We start from the raw sequence: 27,778 nt of genomic DNA on the forward strand, positions 1-27,778 counted from the left end.
AAGTCATGTTATGTGTTTACACCTGGAAATACACAGTGTGAGGGAAGCCAGTATATAATCTTTGTTTATATCAGATATATAGCTTATTTAGATAGGTTATATAGACGTGAACATTTTTGTTTATATAGATTTCATAGAGTTTTGTTTTCATGTCTGTATATTTCTTACATACAGTGCGTAAGGCTATTTTTCTTACATACAGTATGTTTTACAGATATACACACAGATTTCCCACCAATTTAAGTGCGCTCACATCTGTAAATGAAAGACACACAAATCCCTTTAAAAGAGGCAATCACACGTTCAGCTGTAGAAACAGCAGATCCAGGAAAGTCAGAAGGAAAGGCAGCCCTTTGTTCAAAGAGCCCCAACGGGTTAGGATGACTTCGTGCGCCATATCGCTCCAAGTGGCAATCCAGAGAGGAATGTGTGAGATGAAGGTCGGGGTCCCACCCCTTTCCTGCAGAGTTCCCCTTTCTTGTCCTTACTTGCCCCCTCCCCCGTCCCCCGGCCCCAGCCCCAGCGAGTCTGGGGTTTTGACTGCGCCCTTCCTTTTCCTCCTCCGCTTCGCTCGGCTCCCTGCGATCGCCCCCCGCTGGCGGGGCTCGCGAGCCGAGGGCAGCTCGAGTTAATAAACAGTTAAGTTTGGAAGACTCAGCAGACACGTTGAGGGGGAGTTGCCGAGCCCAGGCAGCAAAAACATCCCGGCGCATTCCTGGGGAGTCCTCAGCTGCCAGCATCTGATTAGAACCATATCTCGCCGGCAGTGGCCGCGCGGCTGAAGCTCCCGGGCCGGCAGCTATTTAAGCGCGGCCGCCGTGTCGGCTGCGCGCAGCCTGGAGGCTCGGGCGCGGGCGGGTCATGCTCGCTTCGCAGAGGCGCTAGCTAGCCTGTGAGTAGCTTTCAAACCCTTCTTCCCTTTGGCTCCGTTTTTTGCGACCTCCCTTCCCTCCTTTGCTTCACTGCCCTCGCCCCTCCACCTTGGGGTGCAGACGTGGGACTCTTGGGGAATCTTGGAATTGAGACGGTGTACTTGGGTGTGCCAGCGGTTGTGTGGCCTGACGTCCAAGGCATGCTTCCGTGGAATGCATTTACCTTTGGGGTCGGACTCCAGATGTCCAGCTTGTGACATTTCACAAGCGCCTCTCTTTGTGTGTGTGTGTCTGTGTGTGTGTCTGTGTGTATGCTTGTTTAGAAACTCTGCAGGCAGCCCTAGTAGGACTCCGGTGTGGTTGCTGACCGCTTCATTAACTCCTCCAAGGGTGTTTATTTATGCCGTGTGACAAAGGCTAGGGACCTGGTATGTGCCCCTAGAAGGTTTTTCCTGGTGACTGACAACCTATGGCATTAAAACATGAACTTTGTCTTAAATAGGCATTAAGAAAGTATCTGCTCAAGAGACTGAACAAACTTGTTTTAAATCCACAGAAGCCCAGAGCTGTTAAATGGTGTTTTCTTGCTTTCTCTAAGCCGGCTGGAAAGATTAAGTAAGAATTCAAGAAAAGGGGAAAAATGAATGGGTTAAAACCATGGAGCCCCAGTCAACATAGCGGTTTTCATAGCATAGAGCTGACTCTGTTATTTGTTTCTGCCATCCTTTCCTCTTAATTCTTAGCCTGGAATTTAGGTCCACAGTTGGTTTCAGCAGGGAGCTGTTTGAGTCCAAAGGGAAATTTAACTGGATTAAACACTTAAAGAATCTGGATATTATCTCCACCCCAGCCACCCGCCCCCGCCCCCCCCCCCACCTTTTCCTCTTTCTTTTTAGTTCGTGTTTGGAAGGAAGAGAGGCACTCTGTAAAATGAGCAGAGCAGAAATAAGCTTCCAGACACATGGAAAGACTTAAAGATTATGGAGGGGCGACTTCATGAATAGTAAATGTTGTTATTGCACTATAAAGTGACTTAATGAAAAAATTTCTGGCCCTAATCAGGCAAAGCAGAAGAGTGGGGGAGAAGGAGGTAAGGCAGAGTAAATCAAGCAGAAGGTATGGCTGAGGAAAGAAGGTGGCTACAAAAATGCCTTCAAACATCTGATAAGGCTCTTGGAATGGTTTTGATGGGATATGTAACCTACAGGCTCGAGGTTGGCTCCCCACACAGAAGCATCTACTGGCTCTTGGGGAGAGAGGAACTAGCTGGGAATGGGGGAGCATTGCAGCTACCAAATTACTTGTCTCCGTGTCTGTGACATCTCCATGCTTGCTTCTCACACCAGCAGCCAGATCTTGATTAGGCTGCTCTTCTCTGGGCCTGGTGCCTGCCCACCACAGGTCCTGACTCTCTCTCACTGAAGGGAGATAAGCCTCAATGAGCCTCAATGACACTGTAAAAAAGTTTCTTGTCTTCAGAATTCAGGAATTTATTTTTATTTGTATTTGTATTTATTTTTATTTTTTTTAGGTGAGGCAACCCTTGGCTGATCTCACAGATTGCAAGGACCTTGTCAGCTTACAAATCCTTACTTTTTATTTTTTGCACCTACAGCACCTGATCTTCCTAGGCGGTCTTGCATCCAAATACTAACCAGGCCCGACCCTGCTTAGCTTCCGAGATCATACGCGATTGGGCTTGTTCAGGGTGGCATGGCCATAGACCAGAATTCAGGAATATTTGGAATTGAGCTCTCTTTAATCTTTGGGGAAAGACCTTTTTGGTGGAGCTCTGGGAATGTGACAGTAAACAACAAATCCTACACAATGCAAGATGGAGTGTGCAATGTGGACAATCTAGAGAAAGCACAGAGGAGACCTCGTGGTCTTTTCCAACCTATATTTCTGAGATATATTATTTCTAAATTCCTAATCAGTTTCCTTCTAAGACGAGACTGGATTGTTTTCCTGTTGTTGGTGAATAAGTTAACTTCCTCCTTCCCATTCTACTCTCAGTTCTGTCCCTTCTTATCTAAATGACTACCTTAGAAACTAGTTCTTAAGCTATACTTTCTTACATTTTTAATGAATGACCAAAACAAATAGATGGAAGGGAAATGTCTTTCAACTTTGAACTACGACTCATATATAGTTGCCATTCTCGTGATCTTGGACACACTTGATCTTTACCTGAAAATATAAGAGAGGAAAGGGAGCCACAGCACTGGTTAAAAGCCTTGCCTAATTTGTTAAAGACAGAATCCAGAGTCTGCATTTCTACTCAAGACTTTTTATAGTTTTAGATTCAAGTAAAGGCCAAATTGTTATGTATTAGCTTATTTGTTGCCTCGCTCAAAAAGTTGAATAGATTTCAGTCACTTTGTTTGGGTTGAAGGGAATTGCTTTTAAGATACTTATTGGCATGAAGGTGGTACAGGGACCTCTGGAAACTACTGACCAGCTGGTTGGGGGTGATATTTATTGGCCTGCCTAGTCATGCCTCAGATTAAGAAGGCTCTTGGTAAGCAGGAAGCTTTGTGGAGGTGTGGGCTCTTAGGGGTACAGTGAGTACAGTCATTTCTAATTCTACCCTCATATGTCTGTAAGCCTAAGCTGGCTACCACCAATATTTTTTACTTGTATAGTTCTGAAGTCTGCATGTATGTCTCTTCCTCAGTCTCTCCTGGCTTGAGGATTTAATTAATGCTTTCCTTAAACGCAAAGCTAAGATGGTGAAATGCTTGAGAAGGCTGCTACAGACTTCATGGTCCTCAGAACACGTTTCTCCACATTGAAAGCCTTGAGAGCAGGCTGGTTGGGGAGGTTACCCTAACAGACCAAACACATAAGATTTCCTACCTACCGAACAGAACCAGAATGAGAACTAGACTGGGAACATGAAGCACCTGAGTAACAGGATGTGGTATTTTAAAATTCTAGTGTTGCTGGGTAATTCTAAAGTTGAAGGTGTGCCATTGAATTGCACAGAGGTAGGCCAGAGTCTTATTTAGGTGAATCAGCTGTAGCATCAGATAGGTGTGTTTAACAGCAACCTAACTCATGGGAACATATCCTAATTTTATTAATTGTATAAATCAGAAGGGAATCAGGCCATTAAGTCTCCTCTTTTTCAAACAACATGCTAATTTCTGATGAGGGGAACAAATAATGCCGAGTATGACACGAAGGGCTAGCCCATACCAGTTTCTTCCTTCCACCTAGCATGATCCGATAGTGGTTGGGAGTGTAGGTTCTAGACTCCCATTGCCTCAGTTCGAATCCCAGCTGCTTACCTGACCTTGGGCAAATTGTGTAAGCTCTGTACTTAAGCTTTCTTATCTGGAGAAAATAATTGTGCTTACCCGCAGGTTTGTTGGGAAGACTGTTAAGCTAACATGCTTAAAATACTTATCCTGTCTGACTTAGAAATTTATGTTTTGTTTTGGCTTTGCCCCCTGGACAACTGAATTATGTACCTTCGTGAGAACTGAAGGCAAAATGGAGAATTTCTTTGTAATATTGAATACCACATGTCTACCTGGAAAATGTTAATCATTCAAGCACTTAATATTAACAAAGCCAGCATGTCTGCTGTGCTCACGCTAGAACAGACCGGGAGTTACTCTCTGTTCTCCGTGTGGAAGCCTGCAGCTTGGTTTGGTGAAGCTGACCTCTGGTCTCTTTGAAGCCTTCCCCAACCCCTTTCTGACTGCTAAAGAGAAGGGGCAGTTCTTCCCCCTGAAGTCAGCATTATAGCAGAAGGAAGTGGGAAGAGAGGAACCATTCGTACTAAATGGAGTGACTAGGCTAGAAATAAAGTCTTCTGAGTGCATGCGGCCTCACACTATCCTTGCCCACTTAGCTGGGCAGGTTGCCATGGTTATTTCCCTTCCCCAATCCTTCTCCTATCCTGGAAGGAAGCCTGCCGCTCTCTGGTAAGCAAAATCTGAACAAATTGCTTCCTGATCTAAAAATGGAAGTTACTTTTTTTTTTTTTTTTATTGAGGTAGAATCTCTTCTCTTCCAACTTCAACCTTTTCCTTGTCTTTTAAACTTATTTGAATTCTAGTAATTGTCTAACTTTTACTAATTCCTATATCATCAAGATAGCAAAACATTAAGGCTCCTGAAATGTCAGGAACATAAAAGCTCTTGCCTCAATAGATCAGCCTACAATTTTTCTCTGCTACTGTAACTTGTAACTTAGGATGAGAAAACTTTAATTACTTTAAACAGGTAAGAGCTCTGAGTGAGGGGGACAGGTTGAGTGAGTGTTCGGGTCTCAGGAAGTTACCAGGAGTCAGGATGTGTGAGGGTTGTCACTTAAATTTTTAGGTAACCACAGAGTAAAGGGAGCAGGTAGCATAGAAAGTAACAGTCCTGAAAAATCTGGATTTGAAACACTGTCCAACCTGGAAGAAATTTGGGTGAGGGTTATGTGGTTAAAGGTTTTCTCTATCCAACTTCCCCCTAAGCAATGTGATGCAAAATGCTACTTAGGAACAGACTTAGATTTTTATGTGACAGATGAACTGCAATAAGTTCTCATTTAATAATCAAATTCATTCAGTTTTTCAAGATTGGACATTTAGTGTGGTGTCAGTTTCACAGCTAGAGGACTCATTTAAGATAGTCGTTCTGCGTGTGGCGTCCCCAGACCAGCTACATCAGCATTATTTGGGAACTTGTTAAAAATGCAAATTCTTGGTTTCCTTCCCAGAACCACTGAACCACACTCTAGCAGTAGGGTCCATCCAGCTGCATTTCAGCAAGCACAACACAGATCTAAGAGTAACTTTCATAATTTGATTGTTTTATAATTCAGTTGTTCAGTGGAAAGCATAACAAACTGAATTCCTACAGTCACAGAAATAATAAAGCAAAGCATTTAAGATGCAGAAAGATTAAAAATCTCAGACCTTGACATTTGTTCTACAAGTATTGCTTTCTTGATCCTAGGAAAACCGATATAGTCCCTAGTTTTATATTACCACCTTGCTTCCAAATTCTTTCCCCTCCTTCGGGGTTTTTAAAGAGCATAATTAATCTCCATTTATTAGGAGACTGTCCCAGTTACTTCTTTTAAAAAAAGATTCCAGTAAACTAGATCATTACCCTTGAACCAGATGGTTTTCTCTAACCTATAAAACTTTTTATTTGTTTTTCATGCCATGCCCAGAATGCAGATGAAGCCCTCTCCATAATGGTAAACGAATCTGCTGCACTTAGGTTTTATAGAGCTTTATGGTTTATGAAGTAATGTTCCGTTCTCCCATATGACTTTTACTTTAAATAACTTAAGGTAGAAAAGATATCTGCATTTCGTAAGTCAAGTAAGATCAGTAGATATCAGCTTGCCCAAGGTCATATCATTAAGCGATAGAGCCAGAATTCAAGCATGAATCTTTATGTTTTGTATCTTGGCATTTATCTGAATATTTAGCAGGTACTTATTATGTGAAGTATTTGCTAGGTTGGCAATTAAAGAACTACCAGTGAGTAGAAATCTAGAAGAAAGTCTATATCATGTGACACAAAGAATGTAGAATCTAGACCTGCCATTCCTTACACTTGCTACTAAACGTCTCTGGCCCCTTACTTGCCTCACTCGCCTTGCAAAACAGTCCTAAGAATGACCGATGTTAATCGGAGACTGGTGCTTAGCAGACATCACACCTTAGACGGAAAAATACAAGGACGCCATCCAGAAGTAGAGAATTGGAATTCCGGCTTTGAGGAGGCAGCGTAGGTTAGAGGTTAGAAGCTTGGGCTCAAAGTGCAAATGGCTGTGTTCACAACCCAGCTTTGCCATTTAAGACTAAAGATATAACGTCTGAGTTTCATTTTATCTGTCAGTAAAATGAATGTCCTCAAAATGAACATTCAAGGGGAAGCCATTAGAAATACTTCCTCAGTGCTGCTGCTGCTTCAGAAACGTACCTGTTCTAAAACTACAATTCTCCGTGTAATAGTTAAGTCGATGTTAACAAATGGTCTCATTCTCATTGTTTGTGAGCTTTAGGCAAGCTAAAATCTAGATGTGAACACATTCAGGCTGAAAATTAAGACTGTCTTTCCTATAGACCTTGAAACTATTCAATATAAGGGTCAAGCAGGAGAATGTTGCAATGCTTTCTAAATCAGCACATACTTAAGATATCAGTTAATCTCATCTGGGCAGGACAGTTGAGTCCTCCTGAGATCTAAAGTTAATCCATACTCAAATAACTAAAAAGTAAAGAATAACATCACTAAATGTGTCCGTACTGGATGCAGCTACCCTCATTGTTCTAAATGCTCCACCCAAAAGATCTCACTTTTTATGTTTTAAGTGTCCTGTTAGGGGGCCAAGATCTATTCTAATGTTCTGTAATATGTAATACAGATGCTAAAGTACTTTTTGCTATCATGTAGTGCAGTAGAAATAAGCCAAGTGTGTTTGAACTTTTGTCAGAGGTCTAGTATAGCCATATGAAGAATGCTGCACCATATTGGCTTTGGGACACAATTATATCAGCATGAGGTGAGAGGAGTTAGTTTTTGGTTTTGATTTTTTTTTTAACCTTTGCCTCTAAAGTCAGACATCTTAAAAGCAACCCCACTTTTGAAGTAGAAAACAAATACATAACCAAATATGTAACCATTGCATTCATAGCTGGTTGGTAACAAAGAGATTTAATATTGGTTTTTGCCTGAATTAAGGTTCAACTGTAGCTGAAGCTTTTCAGAAACATACATATACATGAGTCAAAACAGTAATCTTACTCAATGTCCAAGCTGTCTTCTGAAGGGTATCTTGATGCATAGATACTTGCTTAACTGCTGATAACTTGTCCTTTGGGATTTCTGATTTATCCCCTAGTCTAAAGTTCTCAGTAACTAAAAGTTGGCTATAATTAAAAGTCAGATGAAAATGTTTATCTAACACCGATAGTGAACACATAGACATCAACAATTTCTGCTTATGAGAAATTTCAAGAAAATGAAAACTACTCAACTAGCAGATGGTCGTATTATAATTAAGTAGCACAGAGTAGGGTCCAGAGAGAAAAAAGGACACCAGCGTGATAATGGATTTGGCCTTCAAAGGAAGTGAAAGTCAGCATAGAAGAAAAATGCATTTAAGCTGAGGCACATAAACAAATCACTCAAGTGTATATCCAAAGAATACTGACCGGCCAGTTTGGCCAAGAGAAAGTATAGGTGTCAGAAAGGTAAGAGGTGATATTACTTGAAAAGGAGAGATGGATTGCAATGAGCCATAGATGTCAGGTCAAGAACTTAGAGCTTTATTTGCTAAGTAGTAGATCTCTTTGTTAAATCAGGAAAACAAAATGCTGACTCGGGTTAATTAACCGGGTTGCATTGGCAGGATGACTTTGAGTGGAGATTGCTTAGTAGTTGAGGAAAAGCTGTATTTCATGAAAAATCAGCAGAGAAGGTAGAGAAAAGATTTGCTTAACTGAATAGTAAGGAGCAAATGGAAACTATGTATTACCCCTAATATTTTAAGTGCACTGCTCTTCACCAGACTGTATGGGGCCTAGAAAAGTAGGACAAATGATTCTCTGACCTCAGAACTTCATCGAATTGGGGGAAGAATTACATATGAATCAAAGGACAACAAAAGAGTCATGACAAGTGTAGGAAATGGTAGGACTGGTAAGAGGTCAGGGAACACTTTCTTAAGCCAACATACCTTGAGTGGACTTTGAATGACAGGTAGTAATTCAAGTATGTGAAGGCAATAAGTATTACAGGATTACAGGTTAAGGAGACAACATGTGAAAGCATGGTGTGTGTGTGTGTGTGTGCGTGTGTGTGTGTGTGTGTGTGTGTGTGTGTGTGTGTGTCCACAGTAAATGGAAGAGATCAGCTTACCTAGGGATTTGAATCTCAGGTTGATAGTGAATCTCAGGACTTAACGCTGATACCTGGTTAATACAAAATGAGGAAAGCCATGAGGTCTGATAAGGCCTTACTACAAGAATTCAGCTATGAAAGTAGGTAAGTTACAACTAGAGTCTCTCACAACTTAGATTCTCATTAGACTGTTTTAAGACAAGAAAGAAGAATTTATCCCACAAAGAGTTTCTTTACATCAGGTATCCTTAATATATTCAAAGGTACTTATGCTATGTGTGGAGAAAATGTCAAAATAACACTGTGATATGAGTTGGCTAATTATGAGGGACTAGACATGTGATACAAGGTAGTATAGCTTGTTTAAAAGCAGACACTTAGGGTGGCGCTGAGGCAAATTACAGAGGAATGCTAGAACTAAGAAAAAAATTTTCCTGAGGAAGAAGGACAGGTTTGAAAATAAAAGTAATTACAGAAAATAAAAGGTCAAAGTTTGCCAGTTTCAGTAGGCACGTGAACAGTCTAAGATAAAATATTAGCTTCATGTCAAGCTACAGATCATACTGTTGTGGGTCTTGTAGATATATCCGTATGCAAAATAAATTATATATGGAGATACAAATGTTCAGCTTTCTATACAAAAACTCCAATAGAAACAATGGATTTAACTGTGTTCTGTGTTAAGATTTGGACTGCTAACACCTCATGCAGAGAACACTTGTTGAGGTCTTACTATTTGGGAGGATAATAAAGTCCATTTGCTTGCTGAAGGCTCATATTAACCAAGTTCTACCTGCTATTTCCCTGCTAAAGCGCTTATAACTAGGCAGCGCTCCTCCAACAACCAAAGCCACAGCAGGTTGGGGCCTGGGGTACTGGTTACATTTCCATAAACTGCTTCATTTAAACCTGTGATTCAGTAGTTTGGGCTGATCTGAAAGTGACACTATTGTACTCCTAGAAAATCTGGCAATAAAAGTACCAAAGAACACATTTGGTTCTAGAATATAGAATCTAGAATATTGTCATCTCCGAATTACTTGTACTTCTGAAGTGTCAAAACTGAGTGCCAACTGAGCATAGTGATTTTTTGTGGTGTTTATGAAACCAGCATTGATTCAAAACTTTGGATTTTAAGGTAACTCTGCAAGAAACATCGTTGGTACCCTTTCATAACCTAGTGTATCACAAGATTTTTCTCTGTCACTCTATATCACACAGACACTCTTCCAGTATGGTTATAGGAGACTCTGAAACACTAACTGAAAATATCCCTCATCTAATGAATGTTTTAAATAAATGTCATAATTTTAAAACTGTCTGTTTAAGAGGGTAATTAAGCCCTTAAGGCAAAATGTGCAGCTTTCCATGGTTGATATTAATAAGAAAGCAATTTATGTAAAATTCCTTGAAGTAATTTTCCTCTTATTAGACACCATTAATGGCAATGAAACTTTCTACCCCAATCAGAAACATTTTCTCTAAAGCACTTAGTTTTAACTACTACTTGCTTGTTCTGTCTCCCTTGCCTATACGGTAAGCCCCTGAGAGCAAAGATCATGTCTATTTCGTCACTGTATACACAGCATAATACAGTGCTTGGCACACAGTAGGTATTCAATAAACAATAGCCAGATGGCCAAGTAAACGAGTGACTCGAGCTACTCTCATTTGCAACATTAATTGTAATTTATTATAGAGTGAGCCAAATGGGAAACTAGTTTATCTTATCATCTGTTGGTCTAAGTAAAACAGTTCTGAGTCCTTTTTTTAAAAAAACTTTAAGGTTATTTATAATGAGTAATATCCATACGTTCCCCTAGTTTATATCTGCTCAGTGCCTGAAAAAGCAGACAAGCTGTTACTGAAATTCTCCAGATGATGTGATCTTTTCAAGTCTTTGGTTTAACTTCCACCAATGGAGTATTCATTCATCGTAGCTCCTGCATCTATCTGTCCCAATGGTGTAGTCACCTGACTAATAATAATAGTGGTAAATGGTTTTCGACCTGATATTTTATCCAAGGACAACTTCTTATTCTCTCTGTTTCTGCTTTTAAAAGTGTCCACTAAACTGCCTACTAAAGAACTAATAAAAACTGAGAAAATAGATTAAACCTTTGGCTCAACACTGGGTAATTAAAGTTATCATTTCGACTTAATACAATTTCTATCCATATCAAAGAAACCTTTTTTTTTTTTTAATTTGCAAGTGAAGCTGTATTGTGGGTAAAGATGAGATGTCCATTAGGCTCTTTAATTTGCTTAAATTAGGTTGTCAACTCATTACTGTCTGCACAGATCCCAAAGGGTCCAAGAATGCCAATTTAGAAACCAACCAGAGACCATACCATGACCAGCTTTCAAAATTCTAGCATAAGAGAGTTTTTCCAAATCCTAGTTATCATTTAATTCAAAATTTAACTGTTCTTTTTTTAATATATCAACAGCTTTTCTCAATGAATGTGAGTAGGTAAGTATGAATTAATGATGTCTAAGAAGATACTATCAAAAGCTGACTGTGGCAACATTCTTTTACATTAAGATTCTCTTAGCTTTTGAGTTTAATTTCATGTGACCAAACCTAGAATATCTTCATGAGTCTATCTTTAGCCCAAGTTAGAATATAGATTACCTACATATTAAATATGATTGATGAATTAGCATATCCCTAAGGAATTTAATTTTAAACATACAGAAAGGCATATGTCACCCTAAATATCACTATTCTAAATGTATAAGAAGCCAGAAATCTGTCTCTCACCCTGGTTCCACCCTTATCCAACATTTCCTTGGTTCTGATCTTTCTATATCAATATTTATATGGAAAAGTATATATAAAATGGGAAATTGCTATACTGCTCAAACAAGGAGCTATAATGACATGACTATTTTAATCAATAACTGCCTTTTACAAAAGATGTTCCTTTAAGTGCTCACATTTCAAAATATCATTTCACTTATATAAGTTTTTATAAAATTGACATAATTGAAATCCTTTATTTTTAGAATGAAATAAATCTGAGAATGAAGGTTGTAAGATGTAATGGCCTTTGACTTTTTTTAAAGCCACCTTTAGGACACTTTGTTTATTTGAAGTTTGAGAGTCAGGGAGCATCAGAGTTTGGCAAGATGAGATAACCTTGAATCTGACATTTTAGATTGTTAGACCTTAACCTTTCAATTAAAAGGCTTTGTTTCCAAAAGATTAGCCAAGTATCTAAATAAAAGAAACTGGCAGTGTTGAATCATTCAAAGTGGCGAGTCCATGCAACTCTCATACTACAAAGCTATGTGACTCTGATGCCATGGCACTGTACTGGGATTTGTCACCACCTCAACCTCCATATCATTGCTCTAAACCTCAAAGTCTTCCCGGTACCGTCTAGACAAAATATAGTTTTGTAAATTACTCTAATCCAGTTTGACCACCTTTCAACCTTTTCCCCTGGTATAACCTAGCATGGGGTCCTGTATTCTAGACAAGCTGACGTAAACATCCCTCATGCACTGCTACCAATTCCTCTTTTCCGAATGTATTTTCTGGCTAATGCATATTCTACCTATCTGAAGAACTAGCTTAATATTCTCTTTTTGCATATATTGCTCTAAAAGAGAGAAGTTAAGCGCTTACGTATTAGACCTGTGTGACTTTCAGTAGGCTGGTTAACTGTACTTGAGGTTCTACTCCTGTCAAACAAAGATAATATTTTCCCCATAGGATTAAATGAGAGTCGTAGCAGCACACCTGGTCTATAATAAATATTTGATAAATTTAACTTTTAACAATGTAGTAGTCTTTCTCTGTTTTTTAAAAAACCTGTTTAAGCCATTCCCAACCCTGCCTCCCCAATCTACTTTGCTCTCTTTTTCCATAGCATTTATCACCTTCTGAAAGACTATACTCCGTGTATGTGTTTTTGCTGCTAGAGTGTAAACCCTGTAAGTAAATAGATCTCCATTTTTCCCACTGACATATCACAAGCTCTAGATGAGTGCCTGGCACATGGTAGGGATATAGATTTATTACATGCATTAATTTGCTAGATCACTGACATTCAGGAGCAAATTGTTTCCGGTCCCTAAATTGTAATGGCTTTGAGCAGAGATCGATCGCCAAACCCCCTATGCTCTAAACAACAACAAAAATCTATCAGTATTTGAAGTCTTTTAAAATTTTCTAACAGCATGGCTTCAGAGCAAAATCTAGGGTAGCCAATGATTTACCATTTGCGTAGTCAAATTTGAGATAGATGACATACTCTTAAGTGTTAGAAAGGATGGTATCTGTCCCTCAAGGGAGTTTCTTAGATGGAGATCGAAGTGTAGAGTAGAATTTAAGGTAGGGAACCTCAACAATGGAGAGAGTGACCCTGAGAAAGACACTTTATTCACATCCTACTTCTGATAATTAGCCCTCAATTAAAAAATAGAATTTTGCTTACTTTAGATAGGGACTAAGAAAAGTTGTTAGTGCTGCTTCTCTCACTAGTTTGCTTGGTGGAACTAATTATCTACATGCTTTTGTAGTTTGTGAAAAGCACTTTGCTAGTTAATAAACATTACAACTATAAACATATTCTGGATTTCAAATTTTGTTGCACTAGAAGGCTTCTGTAGGGTGTAGGTCTTGATCATTACTTTTCTGAGGATTTGTCTTAACTTCCTTGTCTGCAACCTTGAGTCTTTTTAATAAAGTTTGGATTAGGAACTTAATAGTGGCTTTCAAAGAAGACTTATCTTTGCACAGAACTGTAGAGTTCAGCTAAGGAAATACATGATCGAATTGCATACTCTGATGCTAAAAATTCCCACATAAGAAGACTAGAAAAGCAAATGTCGCTACAGAGTGAATCTGTGTAAAGCTTCAGGGACCAACTCAAATTGCTTTTATTTAATGACCATAATAGGTATCATGAAGAAAGGTTGCAAATGGAGTCCCTATCTAATCACTTATACTCATCCCATGTTTTCCTTAAGTGTTTACGTGTCCATTACTTAGCAGGCACAGAACTGTGCAACAGGTCATTAATGGTTCAGAGAACAGAGGGGATTGCTCTGAAAGCTAATGAAACATCTCTTGCTTAAATATTACACTTTTTTTCTGAACCAAAGAAACTTGCTTTACAGTCACTGACATTGACATTCCTGTGTAGTCTCGGTGGAAGCCCATCGAAGGGGCATACAATAGACCTAAGTGGCATCTCCAAAATTTGTTATCTTAAAAAAGTAATAGAATCCTAAAGGGATGGTGTGTATTCAACAGGCCTGGGAGAAGGAAAAACTCTCATCCATTTACTTATTCTGGAAAGTCTCCCCTTGGTAAAGCGGATTTTGACCAAGCTCTTGCCCCAAAGTCATGCCTTCACCATTAAGGGAGACTTGTAACTCTGAGTGCTAAGCAGGTTCATAAGGACAAATACTTGACTTAATTTCTAGCCAAAGTTCTAAGAAATAATTTTAAAAACCAGAATGTAATTCATAGGTATTTAGCACAAATATTCAAAAATATAACACTTTCACCATTAACTTATATCAAACTCATTTAACATGAAGGGGCGGAGAGTTACCCAGCATTAGATTCACTGTAAAACTGCAGCTGGCCATGATTTTAAATAACACAGTTTAAAAGACACAGGCATAGATCCAGTAAACAAGTCTTGATAGTCTAGAAAACCAGAAAAACTAGATTGTCCTAGCATATAAATTTATCATTTCAAATAAGTTAAGCCCTTTGGGAAGCAGCAATTCCGCTGGCACCAAGTGAACTAGTGATTTGTTTAGTTAATGCATTTATTGCCTTTTAAAATATCTAAATTGACTTGTTTATCAGGCTAGCAGTACAACATTTATCAGAAACAGCATATTGCATGGAATAAAGTTAAGACATTAACTCCTTCTTTCATCTTGTAGAATAATATCTAGATCAAAAGTTTAGGGAAGAAAATTGCATTTTTCTAGGCTCCTCAAAATCATTGGTTAATGCCATCTCTGGAGCTTATCTTTAAAAAATTTATGATGCTGTAGGCGTAAAAACTAAAAAAAATAAGGAATTGTAAGCTGACAAGGTCCTTGCAATCTGTGAGGTCAACCAAGAGTTGCTTCACCTCAAAATAAATAAATAAATAAATAAATAAATAAATAAATAAATAAATGGCAAAAAAAGAAAAAAAAAAGGATGAGGGGACAAAATATCCAAGACGTGAGCCTTTTAAAATGTCTAATGATGTAAGCAGGACAATTTTCATAGATATCTTGTTTTTATTCAACTGATACAAATATGATTAATCTCCTCCCCCAGCCCTGGAATGATGACTTAAGAAAGCAATCCAGTGAGATATATATGTTAGAAAATTTTTAAAGTGGCTCTTTGAATCCCAGAATAAACTTGTTGAAATCTGTCCAGATTAAGGTGATAACCTGAGGTCTTTCCTTATGTTCTTTGATTATTATAACCAAGAAAGAAGACCAGTGAGCTGTATCTTCATTTCCTAAGAACTCGTAACTTAGTTATCTGAGACGCTATCATCCATTTTAACCTTATTTGTAGAAGTCGCTTAAATGACTTACCAAAAGAGAGTATAGAAATTGACTTCCTGAAATCTTCCGTAAATTAGTCATAATGATTTGGGGGATCACATAGGAGTGGCATTTTCCTAGAAGCTCTACTAGATACAAGGTTCCTTGAATTACACTTCCACACTTGCCAATTGTGCTTCACGATCCCTAAGGTCGATGTCTAGACGTGTTTGTGGAAGGGAGAATTAATTAATGGTGATGACTTACATGATTCTAACAGGTATCATTTTGATTGGTTTATATATAGATTTCGTGAAACAAATCCTATCTTACTTAGGCTTTATAACCAGGAGTCTGATGTTAAGTGGTAGTTCTTTATGTTTTTTTTAATTGTGATTGTACTTCTTGTGCCCATTGATCTCTGCAGTGAATGAACTGTACACAGATATTCCAATACATTAGGACACTTCATTATTCAATAGTTGCTTCAATTGTGCAGCAATTAAAATCTCAAAATCTGTTTCATTCAGCAAAGGTTAATGTGCTGCTGTTTAGAATTTTTCCATCCCTTGGTTTAAAAATGCATTTATTTATTCCCACGCATTTATTTGGTCCAATACTATTACCCAAAAGATGAGAGAATAATAACAGTTGAACTTTAGGTCAAGGATACTTGTGCATTTCTTTCACTTTGTCCGTTCCCTACTCGCTCTGCAGCAACTTAGAGCATTCATGTACCTGTACACACAATTTTAAAACAGGTAGGCTAGCTATTTCAGGACATTTTTTAGATCTATATCCTAATTTTTTAAGACCCAAGTAGTGGTAATATATCACTTCAAAAAGCAAGAAAACAAGTTGGCAGATTCACCTTTCTCCCTTATGTACTAGAACCTGAAATTACCTAAGGATTTCTTATCTTTTCCCTACCCGATTTGGCTAACAACCAAGAAGTAAGCAAATGAGCTTATATTCTTATTTATTCTAGAAGAGCTCCCCTGGCCTTTTAGATAACATTCTGGAAACTTTCTAACCTTCAGCATGCTCAAACACTGGTATGGAAAGGTAGAGGGCTGGTTATCAGGTCGCTGGTTCTCTATAAGCCTGATATTCAACAAATAAATAGAAAGTCCATTTTTATTTTTAAATGATTCCTTTTTTTTTTTTTTTGATGTTATTTGAGAGCAACCAAATCTGCTTTAAGGGAAATCATCTAAATCATGAGGAACCCTAGTTAAAATGGTAATTGATATATCAAGCACAAAAGATAATAATAATAAACAGTAGTAGTTTAAGAAAATATATTCTTAACCCATGGGGGTTAGTAGGGCCAACTATCATCTTCTTGGATGAAGCCTAAATGCCCTGTTGGCTGTGGATATCTTGCCTAACTAGAAGAGATCATATCAGATGTAGAAATATGAGCCAATGGCAATTTTCTCATGGAGTTTAATGCCAACTCTAAGTGTAGATTGAACACTGAAACAGTAGGTATATGCTGCTATAAAGGCCACCTAGAACCCAGAGACGACATATTACAATTAAATAACTTAAACTGATCTTGTGTAGAGTCAACATAACTAGAAGAATTTTTTTTTTTATGGTGTTGTTCTATATACAAAAATGTGACAAAAAAGTTCTACCTGTCTCTATACAATTACTATATACACCTCGGTTTGACTATTCTGTGCTGATGTTACAAGGCAGCTGGATTCTTCTTCCTTTATACTCTTTGAAACACAGCATGTATCTGAAACATGAGTCACAGAAAGGTACAGAAACACTTAAGCAATGGCTTGGAGGATTATGTAAGTGCAGGGCTCTGCCTGAAAGGGAAACCACATTGGGATTTAGTATAACTCCATCAGGCTGTTAAAGAAGAAACCAAATATCAAGGGCTGCTGTTTGTACTGGTTTTTGAAAGAGGAAAAGTTTAAGATTACCTGCCTGCTTTGAAGTGCCCTGATATGATCATATCATAAAATAATTCCTCTAGTATATATGGCTCTTTGTTTATGATGCAATATTCACACAGCAGATCCGTCTAAATACTGTGCTTTAAAAAACAAAACAATACAAAATAAAACTCTTCTAATGTCCACATAGACCTTCAAGATGACTATTGTAATGGCACTTGAGTAGAAAGTGGAACACATCTAACAGTTAAGATTTATGTGTTTAAGCATCACAGGAAATCACAGAAGGATTCAAGTGAATAAACCATTGTGTCTTAAAGTCTATGGGTTAAATATACTGCACATTCATGAGGACTTAATTCAGGATTATTTCTTATGGGAATGAGAAAGCACAACTTGATTTGTGTTCTAAGAAACAAATTCCTAAGACTCATTTATAGGGTTTATTTAAAAAACATGTATAGGATTTATTTAAAAACCATCTTGGAACTATGAAGAAGATTTAGTTTTGGTAGAAGTATCTAATTAGGAAGGACAGATGTGAAAACAGAGAAATATTTGCTGGTCAATTTGGGTTAGTATACATAGATATGAGGGGGATTGTTGAAAAAGGTATGGATCGTATTAGCATATTGGCCTAAGAATCAAATGGTACAATGATAGTTCTTTTTCCTCACCCTGACTTATTAGCTTTTTGGTGGACTTTTCTTGCAAGAATCAAGCGTAATGTACATTTTGATACCAAATTCAAAGTAAAAATCTTGTGTTTACTGTGTTTTTGTACCAGTACCATAATGCTCTTCCTCAAATCACTGCCCCAAAGACCTTACAATAGAAAATTTCTAGAGGCTACATGTCACTTGTAGAATTTTTTAAAAAATTTAAAACCCTAAAATTTTGTAAATTGCTCATTTTTTTTGCATGCTCTTTTTCCTTGGATTTAAAATGGGAGGAAAGCAGAATGAAGTATAGTACCTTATTTTACCATCTAATTGTACAAAATAGAGCTCTTCTAAATTCAAATTTTAAGATTGGCTTGTTCTAGCCACTCATTCCAATTATCTGTGAACACTATAGCCTTTAAAATCTTCTTCTGACATGCTTTTTTGGTATGCTTCCTGGTTACTATCACTTCATAACTAGAAACGCTAGTCCTTATGAGGGCCCCCTTCAGTCCTTGTCCCTGCAGCATTGTGTCCCGAGCCTATGGCAGCAACACAGTATAGGCTACAGTGCTTCCACTAAGACTGGACAGGTTTAATCTACTGAAGCAAGTCCTCTGGTAATGGGCGCTGCCATCACTGGTCCTGCAGGAGTGTCTCAGGGTAAGGGGAAAGAAATGTCCAGCGGAGTTCAGTCATGTCCCTACAGGCCTTCTCATCACACAGCTCTCTCAGTGTGCTCATGCATACCACCCACCAGCCACTGTACAGAGGCCGCCCCAATGTGCTAAAGTATCTTCTTGGGGGGGGGTTAGAAGGGAACTCTGACATTCGAACCCAGGTTTTCAGTCTAGACTTCTTAACGTCTACCCATTTCTCAGCCATAAGGAGTTATCCCCAAACCCTAACCCTTCAGTCCATCGGCTATTTCCCAGAAATGCCCTGGCTTGCTATACAGACTCATCCACAGGGTTACCAGCTACCTTTGAGTCTAAAGGCTGAGGTATATGGGCAAGGGTAGCTTTTGCCAAGCCCTTGCAAACCACCCCTGCAAAAGCCACATTATCCTTTCTCCCAAAGCAGTGGACTCCTCAGCCTTTTCTCAGAATTAAAAGGAATCACTCATGGCTCTTTCTACAGGTAACTTGATATCTCTTTAATAGAAAGAAGAGCAGCTAATGAAGATATACTTAATAGGGATGACCTTGGGCTCAAGGATGCAGTCATTGCCTTGCCAATCTCTCTTCCCCATATGAGTCCTGAGGACAAGTACAAAAGGAACAACAGCAGATAAGGAAGCAAAAATCACATCGTTAGGAGGATCAGAACCCAATAACCCCCAAATGCAGAGTTCTGGTGAATCTGGGTTGAAACATACTGTACACTAGACCAGAAACCCCCATTCCCTTTTTCATGTCAAGTAATGCCTGCTTTATTGTCCTTCTCAGCTCCCTTGAGCTGTACAGAGCACACGTGCCATAACCCGATGGTCCCTGGTGTCAGAGGAACTGTATCGGCACACAGCTCAAATGATCCAGTGCTGGCAGTGTAAAGCAATGATGGAAACATGATTTTCGAATCCTTAAAGCTTCGGTCTCACTTCTTTCCATTTGTAGAAGTGAGTTAAAAGAAAAAGTTTTTATATATAAAGATGGAGGAAAAGCTGGCTATCCTGGGAGAGCTGTTTCAAATAAAAGTGCTTCCTATTCTGTTCAGTCTAAGCTAGAGGAGTTCATACTTAAGAGCTGGGGTGGAATGATTGAAGGCTAGAGCAAACTTTCATTATGAATCTGCATTTTCTAATGCTTCAGCTCTAGTAGAGTTCAATGTTCAAACTAATGGCCATCGTACTGAAATACCTGAGTAATATGATTATAAAGTTGATCATAAACCCAATACTTCAGTTCAATTTGTCAACAATTTTTAAACATTTCTAGTGAATCGGTTGCATTGCCCAGTCTAGAGAATGGACTGGATTGCATTAAACTCATTTTAAAAGTTGAAACTCTTCTAAACTCTCTTATTATGACTATACTGTAGCTCTAGTAGGAGATATTCCTAATGGAAACTTGTTTTGAAAACAGAATGGGTGGGGGTGAGTACAAAATTACGAAGGTCATAATGACTCAAAAATACTGGAAATTGCCAACTCAAGAACTCAAACTTCCTATCATGCTTAAAAAAAAAAAAAAAAAAAAAGAGCCCTAACAGGCTAAGCACTGAATAGTAGAGAATGTACTGAAATAAATTTGAATTCTTTGATCTGCGAGTTGCGTCTCAAACCAAGCCAAATATTTTCTTCCCTGCAGCCAAATAAACATTAATGAGCCAGTTTGACCACGTAGAACTCTAGCTACCTAGGCAAAAAAGAATCCAGTAACAGTGTATAATTAGACCACATAAAATCCTTTTTCTGTGGTTCGGAAAACATCTGTGAAATTCCATGTTCAAACTATTCTACTAAACTGTCTTCTTATTCTTATTGGTATAGCCACTAAATGAAAGGTATTTTTGGTTTCGTCTGTATATTGTGGGCTTTATACAGCCTTTTAAAACTATAGTTTTGTGCACACACACACACATAATCTCTAGGAATAGGACAGTGGAGTCTCATGTTAGAATTTAGATTTTTTCCTGGTACCAACTCTATCCCCAATCAGCTATTTAACAATTAGACAAGATATGCACTCTTTCTTACCCTTATTTTCCTAATCTTTATAATGAAGGGGGTGGCCCAATTATTCCCTAGATTTCTTCCAGATCAGTAGTTTAACTCACTTGCTATTTCTTTAAGGGAACAAAAGATTGTGAAAGTAGATCATTGGACCTCAAACTTGTCAACATATTAGAATTTGAGACTCTTTAAAATATATTGATGCTTGTGTCTCTTTCCCCGGAGTTTCTGATTTAATCGATTTGAGTCTGGCATGGAGATCAACATTTTAAGAGCTCCCAGTAAGACTCCCCAAATGATATGAATTTGAGCTTCTAAACTGCCAGTGATACTGATATAGCCTTAGATGTGACTCAGGATCCATTAAAACAGACCTCTCCGGGTAACTTTTGTTCCTAGAGTCCTGCTTCCATCATAACCTACCTTCTGTGTGGGCTCAGAAGCCAGAGTTGACTAGAAGGTGACTCTACATCTCACTTTTTTTTTTTTTCCTACGTAGACCTTACTGATTAAAGTACTGCATTCCTCCATGTTTCTACTTTTAGCTCTTTATTTATTGGTCAGTTGTTCTAAAACTGTTTAAACACTTGCTGTGGAAAAGCAATGTTGGATGCAGCATAAGGCTACACAACAAATAGTGTCCATGAAGCCTAGCTTTGATTTAATCACAGCTACCATTTGCTGAGTACTTTCTATATGCTATGCACTGAGGTCTCTGTGTAAGTTCTTACTGAGTTCTCATAACTCTGCAAACTATATTCCCATTTTATAGATGAAGAAATAAATATTAAATAAATTGCCTCAGCCACAGACCTAACAAATGGTGAGAATGTGTAAGATTTTCCAAGCCTGAACTCTTAGCTGCTATGCTATCTCACCTCTACTCAATATTAACCGCATGGGGAACTCTTAACTCTGGTTCCAAAATAAGGAAAAGTGCTTTGGTTCAAAGCTTTGCATGCACTGTAAGTCCTGTGGTGTCCTTTCTAAGGGCTGAAAGTCATGAGATACATGCTCTCTCTCAATGCCTAACTTGTGTATGCCTCCTTGACTCAGACATGTTTTCTTATTGAGGCCCCTACAGCAGCGTCAGCATTTGCAAGAGAATCTTCTAGATTCCTTTTCAGTGTGTATTAACCAGTCTCATTTCCCCAATTAAACAGACCCTAAAAATCTTACTGTCTGCTCAACTTGGCCTTTGCAGAGTAAAGTAAGCCTTCCTAAAAGCATAGAAATCCAAGCGATTAAGAGAGAGAAAGGCTTTTCATCAAGTGTCAGAAACAGCCTAACCTCACTGCACCCCTTCTGATAACTTTTCTTATTCTTAAAAGTCTACTTTGAAGATCATGGTGAAGGCTGTTTGCTGCCCTATTGGACCCTGAGATCTGCCTTAGAGGTTAATATTTCACATGTCTTAATTCAGTATCAGCTGAGATGGGCATAAAGTTCCAAAGGACAAGGGGACACATTCTATGACCAGTACTGGTCACTCTAGTTAAAGATGTTTGTGTTGCTTTCTTCTTGACTCTCCTCGACTCCCTTTCTTGTGTCTATTTTATGTGGCTCTTTCTGAAAAGTTAACTGATATGTTAAAATCAATAGGATTATGGTTTTGAAAGCAGCTTATAAAATGCAGGTTAAAATCTGTGGAATAAAAAAAAAAGTAATAGCATATATAGTAGAAAAGGGAACACAGATCATGTTCAGTTTTGAGCCCAGTGACTTATTAGTGATTAATCTTGTTACTGAGTCCATTTTATTATTTATGAAATAGAGACACGTTCTATATCATAGAACTGTCAGGATAAATGTTTTAAGTACTTGATAGGTTAGGTGTTTTTCTCATTCCCCTTAACATTTAAAACAGATTCCCTGCCATTTTTGGAAGCTACCATTAAATAAGTCCTTAACTCAAGTTATTCCTTTAACCAGCATTTTGAGACTGACCAGGCAATTTCCTCTCTGCTCTGTATAATCAGGGTTAGAAGGTAGACTGGGAGGGAGCTTGCAAACTTGTGTCATGACATGGCTTTAAACTCTGGAATTATTAATTAATATCATTGCCAATACCGATACATTCCTACTGATGGAAAAGATAAGCGAGAATAAGAAGGCACCAGTCAAGTCGGTCCCTACACAAATTTGTTCTAATGCTGAGCATTCCAGAGTTTTAAATATGAGTTGTCTTGTATCAATCACTTTAAGGGATAAACAAACTATAAACTACAGCAGGTTTTTTTTTTTTTTTAGTGTAAAGGACATAGTCGTCCAAAGATGACTCACTCAGTTTTCTGGTATACATTCTTCAGAGCCTTCTCAGAAAAGATGTTGCAAGCTCCAAAATCTCTCCTAGTCATATGATTCTTGTGCCATGGAAAGGGGAAGTCCCCACATTTTCTCAAGGAAGTTTGTATTAAGTCTAAAATCCAGGTTAGATATCTTCACTCAAATGAAAGCAAATTTTATTGACTTAGCAAAGTTTCATTTACAACTCTCTTTCTACATTAGGCCTTAACGAGTCAAGAATATACAATAATTTTAGATCCTCATCTGTTTCCAGATGCATCTTCTTATTTCTCTTTCAAGCTTCTAATGAAGGAAATAGCCCATCCCTAAGAACTAGAACCAGCGAGCTTTAGCTAGGGAGCTGTTCATGTAATCCTTTGTATAGTTTTTGAGCTCTAATTTGTAATGCCCACCTCATGATAACATTTGTTTTGTGTGTTTCCTGATTAATTTTGTGCTCCTTTCTTAGACAAGTTCCTGGGACTAAACCCAATGAATGAGAAGACTATATACTTCCTAGTTGTCCTAAACCCACTGTTCCTCTTATAAAAGATCTTTTACCTTACTAGAGCTCTAAATCAAACCCCAGAGCCTAATAAAATCCAGACAACTTTATAGCAATGCCTCAGTTTGAGAAAGTAACCAAAGGAAAAATGAGGACATCTTTTAGCCCTCAGATCTCTTTTCTAGGCCCAAATCCTTTTCAAAAATCCAATTCATTATACAACCTGTGAAGGTTTCATGACAATTCTGTAACATTATTGGAAGGATTACACATTTGGATTTTAAATGTTTGACTTAAGTTGATTATTCTCTACAGAGGGACCTAAGTCTAGAAGCAAGCCTAATTACCACTTGTTGATGGTAACTTGGGCATTTGGGAAATCTGAAATGGGGGATTTGCTCTTCTCTTTAAACTTTGGGGAAAAGGTGAATGTTTATCACTCTGGTGTATGTATAACTAAATGTTAAGAAGCCTTTAACATTTCTTTATAAAGGTGTTTATCTTTGAGTCTTAGGCCCTATGGGCAAAGTTTACTTTCCAATCATTGTAGAAAGCATAGATACGTTTTATTTTTTTATATAAACTTTTCATATTAGAGTATTTTTAGATTTACAGAAAAATTGTGAAGATAGAACAGAATCCTCATATATTCCACACACGCAATTTTTCTCACTGTTAACATCTTACATTAGTATGGTACATTTGTCACAACTAATGAACCAATATTGATATATTCATATTAACTAAAGTCCGTACTTTTTTCAGTTCTTTAGTTTTCATTTAAGGTCCTCTTTGTTGTTCCAGCATCTCATCCAGAAGAACACATTTCATTTACTTTTCATGTATCCTTGGGCTTCTCAGGGCTGTGACAGTTTTTCAGGCTTTCCTTGTTTTTGCTGACTTTGACAGTTTTGAGTATTATTGGTCAGAGATTTTATAGATTTCAATTTGGGTTTTTCTGATGTTTTTCTCATGGTTAGGCAGATGTTATGTGTTTTGAAAGGAAGACCACAGAGGTAAAGCACCATTCTCATCACTGTCAATGGACCCTACTATTAACATGACTTATTGGCATTGACTTTTAACCTTGATCACCTGGTTGAGGTAGTGTTTGTCAGGTTTCTCCATACTGTCATCTTTGGAAGGAAGTCACTATCTACATTCCACACTTAAAAGGCAGGGAGTTAAAGGAGCATAGATGCATTTTAAATTGTATGACCTACAATGGAAACCGACTGTTGGTTATTGCAACCCAATATACATATACCCTTTCTGCAGGGAATTTATACCAAAAACCTTTTTCTTCCTATTTTGTTTCTTCTTTTCTCTTTGTAACTACTCATAACCAAACGGTCAAAGGGTACCAGATACCTGTAAAACAATTAAAATGCTGTGCAAAGAGAAGCTTTTGCTATAAAACCAAAGTAGCACCACTCACTTCAGAATCCTTCCATCTTGGCCCAGCCTGCCAACACAGGATGTGATATCTGGTCTTGAGTTCTGACGTTATGTCTTACATCATTTTTATGACTAAACCACACGCTGCCACTCCTTTCAAGCCCCTTAAAGTGCTTCATGGCAAGTCTCAAATTCCTTTAAAATATTCTCGCTTTGGAATAAAATTTGGCAGTAAAATGAGTGAAATTGGTTTTTGTAATTTCTGAATAATATCCTGCAAAAAAATGTAATATCTGGCTTCAAAGATAGTCAATAAACTCTTATACCCAGGTTACTTTTCAACCAGAACTGCAGAGGAAGAGAGGAAAGCTTTAGGGAGAAGTCTTATCTATTGTCTTCAGGGACAAAGAAGGAGCTGAGATAGGCAGGATATGGGGAATCAGGGAATTTGGAAAATTGGAAAGGGTAAAGAGTCAAAAAACAAAAAGTGTTCTAAAAGAAATGAAGAAAGCAAAGTAATTGGATTTGGTCAAGAGGCCCATTAGCAGTTGAAGTTGACTTTCTGAAACTACAGTCGAGATAAACAGTCCTTGGAGGGGAAGGGAATATGAAAAGACACAAGGTAGGAGACCATCTATTTTAGATGTTTAATCAAGAAAAGGTCATGAGGTGATGAACAAAGGACTTCAAGGTCACAAGAAGTGTTTTCCTTATTTTTAAGATGGTATCGAAGCAACTTAAAAAGGAAATGGCCCACTGGGGAGAAGGTGAGGATGCAGAAAGATGAATGTCAGCCTATCTCTTCAAATCATGGTCTGGTCTAAGACTTAGCCTCGCCTCCTGATGTTGGATGATAGCCTATTGAATTGGAATAAATTCTCTGAAATTAAAAAAAAAAAAATGATTATTGGCTTCCAGAAATTGGAAGACTGTGGATATGACTAGGAGATTTATTATGTCGCCAAGAAACATATCTTGGGAACCACTGGGACTGATCAAGGCATAAAAAACAGAGGTGTAGTATTTGTTTCCTGGGGCTGCCATAACAAATATCTGTGGCTTAAAACCACAGGTATTTATTCTCTCACAGTCCTGGAGGCCGAAGCCCAAAATCAAGATGTCAGCAGGGTTTTTCATTCTGGAGGCTCTAAAGGAGAACTCATTCTGTGCCATTTCTCCTAGCTCCTGGTGAATATTGGCAATCTTTGGCATTCTTGATTTCTAGATACATCAGTCCAATCTCACTTGTCTTCATATTACCTCCTCTATGCGTCTCTATGTCTCAAATATCCCTTGCCTTTCTTTTACAAGGACATCTGTTATGGGATTTAGGGACCTCCCTAGGTCCAGGATGATCCTAACTCGAGATCCTTAATTACAACTGCAAATATCCTTTTCGCAAATAGGTTCAGGAGTTAGAACTGGACATATGTTTTGGGGGCAACTATACTGCACCTCTGTAGCTAGTATGAGGTTTCTCAGATGAGATCCCATCAGTATGACGTTTGAGGAACTTGGGCTTGGGGCCAGATAGCTTGGAGACCCAGGTTCTACCACTTTGCAGCTCTGTAGCTTAAAATCTCTGTGCCTTGGTTTTTCTTCTGGAAAAGTGACATAATACTGTATCATAATACTCATAAGGTTACTATAAACTTTTTAGAGTTAATACAGGTAAAAGGCTAAGAGTGTTTGGCTCCCAAAGAACTCTTGAGTAAATAGGGCTTTGAGTCCTCTGCTATGTAAGTTATTCACCTGTTAAGAAACCTGTCTGGCTACCTACTAGTCAGGTATCTTTGAGCAAAATTAACTAATATATCTCCAAATGAAATAAATCAGATAACATTAATTATACATATATTTATGTATTTATATATGTGTACTTAAAGACTATTAAGACTATAGAGACTATTTAAAGACTTATGGGGGGAGAGATTAAATATTGACCTTCAGGAAAACATGTTGACATTTATGAAGTAAGTAAGTAAGTACAGTTTAAGCTCACTGAGCAAAAACTTGAGACTAACTTTTCATCCTTTAAGTATCTAACAATTAGCACATACTCCCATGTGGTGGACTTGGTCCTTGAATTAAAAAGGTCAAATAAATTGGTGCTATAGACACAGACATAAGAGGGCTTTTTGGGGTGGGAGAAGTATGCCAGCCCATGGGTGGTCTTAAAAGGATTCCACAACTATGAATGGCTTTTCTTTTTACCTCTCATCTTCAGTCCATGTAGAAAGTAAAACTTTTTCTAGCTCTGTCGAGAGCTGGGTAAAAACTTTGACTACCGGGAGGTGAAAGAACCTTTTAAAACATTAGTTCGCTTCTGTGTGCTTACAATGACTCTGCGTTTTTCTGTTTTACCTACTGTGATACATGGAAGAGCTTAATAGAGCACATACCACAGCTGTTTTGAGAATAGTAAAGCTAAATAATAGCATAAAAGTATTTACACTCGATGAATTGCACAATAGACACCTCACAGATTCATTCTTTCCCCATGTTGTGTTAATCTCAAAAATAGATGTCTTGTAAAGTATAGTGCTTAGATAGCCCTGGAGATCATGTGCAGATTCTTAACATTTTAAAAAAATATTTGTTAATGTGAATAGGATGAAATCCATAACTTTATTCTTGGCACTACCTTTATGGTTAAAAGGATTTTTGAAAGAACCAGAATGTATAATGAATGCCCAGTTTCATGTGTCAGTTGCAATTTTCTCAGCCCCAGCATTCAATTTGTTTTTATTTTGCTCTGAAACCTTATTTTTCTATGTGTGATACATTTAGGTCCCCGTATTTAATACTAGATTTTTATGCCAAAGGTCCAACACTGGCTGCTTAGCTAAATAATTATCAAATGTTACCAGATACCAGTTGATTAAAAAAAAAAAACTGATAAACACTCTCTTTCCATTTTGGAAACTACAAAGGAAACAGTCCTACCCACTCTCCTGCTTTCAGAGTTCAGTCCAGTAGAGGAGAAAGAACAAAATGAGTTCGAAGAACTACACTCTTGAATCGCTAGCTAGCTGTAGACCCATTATGTCATAAAGTCTGGGTTTGCTGTGTTATGATCTAAT

At 38.0% G+C, this 27,778-nt stretch overlaps 1 protein-coding gene and 1 pseudogene across 4 annotated transcripts in view; one reads left to right on the top strand and one right to left on the bottom strand.

Annotated features, from left to right (window-relative positions):
• Positions 1–676: 676 nt before the first annotated feature.
• DAB2 (DAB adaptor protein 2) overlaps positions 677–27,778 on the top strand; it is a 48,199-nt gene continuing 21,097 nt past the window's right edge. Inside the window, exon 1 of one of the 4 annotated variants that reach the window (XM_016147958.2) lies at positions 677–892. The gene's annotated coding sequence lies outside the window, so the exon portion shown is untranslated. Of the gene's footprint in view, positions 893–2,503; positions 4,808–27,716; positions 27,730–27,778 lie in introns of those variants that run through there. The other 3 variants (XM_036225684.1, XM_016147959.2, XM_036225683.1) reach the window with 3 other exon arrangements.
• Positions 2,479–2,597, bottom strand: LOC118607665 (annotated as a pseudogene).

The sequence above is a fragment of the Rousettus aegyptiacus genome, unplaced genomic scaffold, assembly GCF_014176215.1.
Source record: "Rousettus aegyptiacus isolate mRouAeg1 unplaced genomic scaffold, mRouAeg1.p scaffold_m13_p_8, whole genome shotgun sequence".
Classification (NCBI taxonomy): Eukaryota; Metazoa; Chordata; class Mammalia; order Chiroptera; family Pteropodidae; genus Rousettus; species Rousettus aegyptiacus.